Here is a 6,150-nt window from a genome sequence, read left to right as displayed (position 1 = left end):
TGAGACTGTCCTCAGTTCTTTTCATTCTTTTTTCTTTATTCTGCTCTGCAGTAGTTATTTCCACTATTTTATCTTCCAGGTCACTTATCCGTTCTTCTGCCTCAGTTATTCTGCTATTGATCCCATCTAGAGTATTTTTAATTTCATTTATTGTGTTGTTCATCATTGCTTGCTTCCTCTTTAGTTCTTCTAGGTCCTTGTTAAATGTTTCTTGCATTTTGTCTATTCTATTTCCAAGATTTTGGATCACCTTTACTATCATTATTCTGAATTTTATTTTCAGGTAGACTGCCTATTTCTTCTTCATTTGTTAGGTATGGTGGGTTTTTACCTTGCTCCTTCATCTGTTGTGTGTTTTTCTGTCTTTTCATTTTGCTTATCTTACTGTGTTTGGGGGTCTCCTTTTTGCAGGCTGCATGTTCGTAGCTCCCGTTGTTTTTGGTGTCTGTCCCCAGTGGCTAAGGTTGGTTCAGTAGGTTGAGTAGGTTTCCTGGTTGAGGGGACTAGTGCCTGTGTTCTGGTGGATGAGGCGGGATCTTGTCTTTCTGGTGGGCAGGTCCACGTTTGGTGGTGTGTTTTGGGGTGTCTGTAGCCTTATGATTTTAGGCAGACTCTCTGCTAATGGATGGGGCTGTGTTCCTTTCTTGCTAGTTATTTGGCATAGGGTGTCCAGCACTGTAGCTTGCTGGTCGTTGAGTGAAGCTGGATCTTGGTGTTGAGATGGAGATCTCTGGGAGATTTTCGCAGTTTGATATTATGTGGAGCTGGGAGGTCTCTTGTGGACCAGTGTCCTGAAGTTGGTTCTCCCACCTCAGAGACCCAGCCCTGATGCTTGGCTGGAGCACCAAGAGCCTTTAACCCACATGGCTCAGAATAAAAGGGAGAAAAAATAGAAAGGAAAGAAAGGAAGGAAGGAAGGAAGGAAGGAAGAAAGGAAGAAAATAAAGTGGATAAAATTAAGGTTTTAAAATAAAAAATAATTATTAAGAAGAAAAATTTTTTAAAGTAAAAAAACAAACAAACAAACAAAAAAAAAACTGGACGGTCAGAACCCTGGGACAAGTGGTGAAAGCAAAGCTATACAGACAAAATCTCACACAGGGTCCGCGCTGATAGCCGCGGCTCGCGCCCGTTTCTGGAGCTCCTTTACGTGGCGCGCTTAATCCTCTCTCCTTGCGCACCAGGAAGCAAAGAGGCAAGAAAAAGTCCCTTGCCTCTTCGGCAGCTCCAGACTCCTCCCGGACTCCCTCCCGGCTAGCCGTGGTGCACTAACCCCTTCAGGCTGTGTTCATGCCGCCAGACCTCTCCCTGGGATCCGACCGAAGCCCGAGCCTCAGCTCCCAGCCCCCGCCTGTCCCGGCGGGTGAGCAGACAAGCCTCTCGGGCTGGTGAGCGCCGGTCAGCACCGATTCTCTGTGCGGGAATCTCTCCGCTTTGCCCTCCGCACCCCTGTTGCTGCGCTCTCCTCCGTGGCCCCGAAGCTTCCCCCCTCCGCCACCCGCAGTCTCCGCCCGCGAAGGGGCTTCTAATGTGTGGAAACCTTTCCTCCTTCCCAGCTCCCTCCCACTGGTGCAGGTCCCGTCCCTATTCTTTTGTCTCTGTTATTCTTTTTTCTTTTGCCCTACCCAGGTACGTGGGGAGTTTCTTGCCTTTTGGAAGGTCTGAGGTCTTCTGCCAGTGCCCAGTGGGTGTTCTATAGGAGCAGTTCCACGTGTAGATGTATTTCTGATGTATCTGTGGGGAGGAAGGTGATCTCCGCGTCGTACTCTTCCGCCATCTTCTCTCTCTCCCCGGTGTTGAGTTTAATAGTGGATGAAAAGTAAGAAAGTGAAGATAGTGAGGTTGCGGTGGCTTCAAAACAAAAAGAAAGAAAAAACACAGTAGAACTATTGGGCATGTCATATCATGGTTTGTTTAGTGTTTATCTTACTTACTTATGAGTTTCTGTGAAATGGAAAAGCTTTGTGCATGTCTAAATGGGCTGAGATGGGTCAATACATAAGAATAAATTGAAGATTCAAGAAAAACTTGGTAGAAATGATGAGTAAAGTCCTAAAGACAGAGAATGGGGGAAATAGCTAGAGCAGAGTTAGCCTAAGAGAGCAGGAGAGACACATCTTCATCTGAAACTATGAGAAGAAGGTAAAGACAGGAGTAAAGAGAAGTACATTGTAGGCAAAAAAGAAGCTGAAAGAGTCAAGTAAATGTCTTGATTTTTCTGTGTGGAATAAAATAAGGCAAATAACTGAGAAGGAGACAGGAAGAATTTAGAGGTTGAGGAAATGCAAGTTTTAAATAGCTTTTGAGGCAAATGGGAGGTTTTGATCATTAAGTACATGTAATAAAGTTGCAGAATAGTATGGAGGGCACAGCTATGAGTAAATCATAAATCTCTAATGGCACAATCTGCACTGTTAGATTTATTTTTGCAATATTCAGCAGGAAGGTATAGGTGCTGAGAAATTAGATGTTGAAAATTATCCATGGTTGGGTATCTGAAACGTATGTGAAATCAAAGAGCAATGAGGCAAAGGAAGGAGGGTGTTGCCTATAAATTAAAATAGAAATGATATCCCATAAATCGCCAGTGTCATAGTAATGGGATCAAAGCTAAAAGGGAGCTGGTAAAATGGACACCAGTGACTGAAGATCACTGTAAAGTTAGGGATAGGTCTTATGGAAATGAGTAAGAATACCAGAAGGATAAGAAATTTTGTTTAGGACTTCCCTGGTGGCACAGTGGTTAAGAATCCACCTGCCAAAGCAAGGGACACGGGTTCGCGCACTGGTCCAGGAAGATCCCACATGCCACTGAGCAACTAAGCCCCTGCACCACAATTACTGAGCCCGTGCCCTAGAGCCTGCGAGCCACAACTACTGAGGCCACGCGCCACAACTACTGAAGCCCATGCGCTTAGATCCCGTGCTCTGCAACAAGAGAAGCCATCACAGTGAGAAGCCCGCGCACCGCAATGAAGAGTAGCCCCTGCTCGCCGCAACTAGAGAAAGCCCGCGCAGCAATGAAGACCCGATGCAGCCAAAAATTAATTAATTAATTAATTAATTTTAAAAATAAAAATAAAATTAGTAAGAACTGTAAGAAAAAAGCAGTGTTTAAAAAAAAAAAAAATTTTGTTCAGAAATAAGATACTGAAATTTACACCTCAAAAGCAGAGAAGTTCTGGGCAATGACAAGGACAAATTGTAGCTGCAACCATTGGTAGATGCTGTAAAATGCACATAAATGTAAACAGAACTCATGACATCAGGCAAATGTGAGGCTAACGTGGTATAACCGCTATCCAATGTAGCTGACACTGCAATGCCCTGCCCCACTCCTTCACCAATACCAATTACCAGTCTTACTTCTAATTGCCAATCCCTGCACCTTTTTATTTTTAGCATGATGCTGTCCCTAGCTTTGGGAGCCTGCTTTGCTATCTGTGAGGCAGCATGGAAATTCTGGAAAATTAATGCCCTCCCTTCTTCCCAAAGCTCTTAACCAACGAGGGATCAACTCCCTCACCCTTTGGATGGTACAACACTGAGTGTGTGTTTTGCCCTGGTTCACAGAATTCCTCCAGGGAATTAAGTTTCAGTATTCAGTGGTAGCTAGCTATTCCCTTTACTGGTTCCATTCTCTTCCTTGTCTAACTTGTTACTTTAAACTCAAATTCTTATCTTAGGGTTCTACTTTTCCTACCCACACTGTGACATTTATACAGATCCTGAAGTTCCTTGCAGTGATGCCAGGAGTGGGTGATTAGAAGCAGCAGATAAAAGTCAGAAGGTGACTTCAATGAAGAGGGTTAAATGATATATATTTATAGTTATATTATTTATACTTATATTAACATTTCCATTTATACATGTGGGTTGAAATAGAACAAAAAGCAAAAGAGGACCTAGAAAGAATGGTTGACATGGCCTCTTGTCCTAGTGACACCAGTGCATGATAAACCTCCACTGAGAAGACTCGAGGAAACATGGATAAGAGAACAAGTCCACAGTTGTTCAACAGACATTTATTGAATATCTGTTATGGGCTAGAAATAGATTAGGTGCCAGAGACACACAAATAAATAAAGTACCATTTATAATCTTAATGTGTTTGCATACTATTATGGTATTAATCTTATAATAAGAAAATTTTAATGCAGCTGAAAAGTGATGACTAAAACGTACATAGGGTACTGCTGGAATAAATGGGAAAGATATCTTAAGGTCTAGAGCAGTCAGAGAAGGCTTTGTGAAAAAGAGATTCCCTCCGAACTCAGTTTTAAAATTAAACAGATATTAACAGGCAAAGGAGTAGAGGTAAAGAGGGTGGGTATTTTAGGAAGAGGGTTGGATAATATGTGTAGGAAATTATAAGAAGCTTAGTGCTGTGGGAGCTTAGAAGAAAATAAAAAGTGTATTGGAGAGCCAGACAAGGAACAGATCATTTCTTGTATGCTGGCTCGAGGAAATCTATTGTTAGGCAATGGAGTATCACTGAGGAATTTTGAATAAGCCCAGGAGTTTGCCAGCACCTGTACTAGAGCACAGAATTGTGTGCCTGCGTGCGCGCGCGTGTGTGTGTGTGTTTGAGAGAAGTTAATTAACACAAAAATAAATTCATAAACCAGAAAAATAGCAGAGATTGATAAAGAATTTATATTTAATGGTGTGATAATATATGGACAGTTCCTTTATATGTGTTGGTTTAGTAAACCATCTCTGAAAAAGCAGAATTTAAAGTGAGACGTAAACAGCAAGAAGGAGTCAGCTATGCGAAGATAGTAGGGCATCCAACCAGAGAAACAGCTAGTGTTGAGGGTGGAGGGCCTAAGGTGGATTTTGTTTGTCCTACCTGAAGAATAGAAAGACAATGTGGCTGGGATAGTGGTATGAAGGGAGTAATTTGGAGATAGTAAGAAAAGTCTAATAAAGTAGGGCTTTATTTTATTTTTTATTTTTTTTTATTTTTTGCAGTACGCGGGCCTCTCACTGTTGTGGCCTCTCCCGTTGCGGAGCACAGGCTCCGGACGCCCAGGCTCAGCGGCCATGGCTCACGGGCCCAGCCGCTCCGCGGCATGTGGGATCTTCCCGGACCGGGGCACGAACCCGCGTCCCCTGCATCGGCAGGAGGGCTCTCAACCACTGCGCCACCAGGGCAGCCCTAAAGTAGGGCTTTAGAAGGTAGAGTAAAAACTTTATATTTTACTCTAATGCAATGCTGTGTGAGGAAGAATAATGGACCCTTGAGGAGGTCCACATCCTAATCCGTAGAAACTGTGAATATGTTACATTACATGGCAAAGGGAATTAGGCTTGCAAATGGAATTAAGGTTGATAATCAGCTGACCCCAAGATAGGGAGATAATCCTGCATTATTTGGTATAATCCCAAGCATCCTTGACAGGAAGAGCAAGGCAGAAGGAGAGAGTCAGAGGAAGATATGGCTATGAATAAAGGCACAAACAGACACAATGCTGATGGCTCTGAAGGAGGAAGGGACCATGAACCAAGAATGGGGGTGGCCTTTAGAAGCTAGAAAGGGCAAGGAAATGGAGCTCCTTTAGAGCCTCCAGAGAAGAAGGTAGCCTTGCCAATATTTGTATTTTAGTCCAGGGAGACTTGTGTTAAAAGTTCTCACACGGAACTGTAAGATGATACATTTGTCTTGTTTTAATCCACTAATTTTATGATAATTTATTATAGCAGAGATAGAAACTAGTGAATGAAACTAGGGGACTACAATAACTGCATATGATTTTAAAACTCTTTTTGTGATTACTGTATGGACAGTGAATTATGGTGTAAGCATAACAAAATCGAGGAAGGCAGTTATGAGTTAACTTACAGTAATTTAAATGAAAGATGATGGTAGGTTGGACAAGAGTAGTAATAGTAGATATGAAAAGAAGCAAATGGGTTTGGGAAGTTTTTGGAATTAGAATTGAGAGGAGATGCTCATTAGTTGGACTTAGGGAGTGAAATAAAAATAACTCTCAAGGAAAAACCATAAACGTGAACCTTGCACAGCTGGGCTGATTGTGGTAACACTCACAGAGCTAGAGAAGACAGTGCAAATACCTTTGATGGGGTAAATGAGGAGTTTTGAGACCGCGATGTTCGTTTATATCCCAGTGGTTGTGTCATGTAGTG

The sequence above is a fragment of the Physeter macrocephalus genome, chromosome 7 (assembly GCF_002837175.3).
Source record: "Physeter macrocephalus isolate SW-GA chromosome 7, ASM283717v5, whole genome shotgun sequence".
In the NCBI taxonomy this organism is placed as follows: domain Eukaryota; kingdom Metazoa; phylum Chordata; class Mammalia; order Artiodactyla; family Physeteridae; genus Physeter; species Physeter macrocephalus.
This window is presented reverse-complemented; position numbering follows the sequence as displayed.